Consider the following 1,814-nt stretch of genomic DNA (forward strand, 5'->3'; position numbering starts at 1 on the left):
GTAAGAGCCTGTCAAACCTCTCACTTGTGAGAGCAGAGGATTTTATCTATAATTAACGGGCAACTTCAACATATACAGAGGCAGAGGAAAGAAGCATGTCCCCTCAGTGCAAACTGCAATAACTTTATTTTTAGAAACGCACTCATTGGCTGCGTTTCACTTTGGTTTCACTAGGTGGCGCTTCCTCTCATTTTTCCTCTACTTTTCAGGCGCCTAAGGAAACGCGTGGAATTTTTTTTTTTTTTTTTACTTTCTTCAAAACAACTGAAAAGAACGCTTTGAGGCGCTTTATTTTTCAGAAGCACGACAGTCGGCGGCGGCGCAGACGGTGAGTTAAATTGGCGCTCCAGTTCACTTGGAATGGATTACTGGCCACCGACAGCATTCTGGCCACGTGCTGCCGGAGATTTGCATACCCATCATGCAACGCAAAGTGGACGCTGATGGGGCGTTTTTCTTCGAAAGACTGCGTATTTTGATTCATGTGGTGAGGAATTTTTAGTTCATGAACAGGGCATAGTTAAGGGAATGTATCGAAGGTTATGCGGAATTCTACAAATAGTCCCAATAAAACATCCTCAGTTTAAGAATATCAAAAATTAGGGCCATATATAGAAGCCCGTTTCACTGGGAGTTTGTGCTCGCTTCGGCAGTACATATACTAAAATTGGAACGATACAGAGAAGATTAGCATGGCCCCTGCGCAAGGATGACACGCAAATTCGTGAAGCGTTCCATATTTTGCGCCCTGTGCATGCTTCACTGTGTACATTTATTATATATGTGTGACTCCGCATTTGCGTATCTCTACTTAAAGTCTTTTATGCTTGTTTTTCTGAAGCTGAAGAGGCGCTAAACAGGAGTGCCAGTAGAGGCAAGCGCACCCCTCATGTGGGATGCACCTCCACACATGTTGCGCTGTACTAACTATCAAGTCTTTCATTGTGGCCTACAGCAGAGGATGCGTGGGCTTTAGCAATGGGGCACGGGCCAGCTACATCTTCTTCCGCACGCTGGGACAGTAGTGGACATGTATGAAGTATCCGTGTCCGACTCATTTATGATGTAACGCTGTGTGATCACGGCACAGGCGTAACAGGGGCCTCCGCAGCCCCCCGGTGCGGGGGCCCCGCCTGCACATGTCCTGGGAGGGGGCCCCCACTTGTAGAAAACATATATATATATATTTTTTTAATTCCCTCTGCATTTATAAAGAAATTATTTCTGTAACAGAAATAATTTCTTTATGAAGTCAGAGTGACTTCAAAAAGAAATGATGGGCCTCATTACGGGTTTGGCGGCAACCGTGCCATTGCTACCAGCAGGTTGCCGCCAGACCCGTAATGATTTACCGGCACCCGACTTCCTGGTAACACCGGGGGATTACAACCGAGGCGGTCTGGGAAGTCAGGCGCCGGCAAATGGTAAGTCCCCATTTCCATAAAGTCCTATCGGACTCTATGGGACTGGGGACCATAGAAGCACCGGCACCGTTAATAACGGTGCCGGTTCTTCCGTGAAAACTATGCGGGTGGGTGCCGTTCTGCCCGGCAGGTCTGACCTGCCGGGCAGGACGGCAACCGCCCGCAGAACTGTAATATGCCGGACCGGAAACAACAGTGCCGGTGAGCTTACCAGCACCGTTGTTTACAGTCCGGCATAGTTGTAATGAGGCCAAATTTCTTTTTTAAGTGTTAGGGCTCCCCTCAACCCCATGATGTGTGCGTGTGCGAGTGTATGGTGAAAGGGTGCACACTTTAATATACGGGTGGCTGCCTGGGTGTGTCTGTATGGTAAAAGGGTGCACACTTAAA

The 1,814-nt window shown here is 48.0% G+C and overlaps 1 non-coding gene across 1 annotated transcript; it reads left to right on the top strand.

Annotated features, from left to right (window-relative positions):
• The first annotated feature begins 637 nt into the window (after positions 1-637).
• On the top strand, positions 638-744 carry LOC138499022 (U6 spliceosomal RNA). The gene has a single exon (XR_011279078.1). It is a non-coding gene; the product is annotated as a U6 spliceosomal RNA (small nuclear RNA).
• The last annotated feature ends 1,070 nt before the right edge of the window (positions 745-1,814 follow it).

Source organism: Ambystoma mexicanum, chromosome 5q (assembly GCF_040938575.1).
Source record: "Ambystoma mexicanum isolate Mex_15411 chromosome 5q, UKY_AmexF1_1, whole genome shotgun sequence".
NCBI lineage: Eukaryota > Metazoa > Chordata > Amphibia > Caudata > Ambystomatidae > Ambystoma > Ambystoma mexicanum.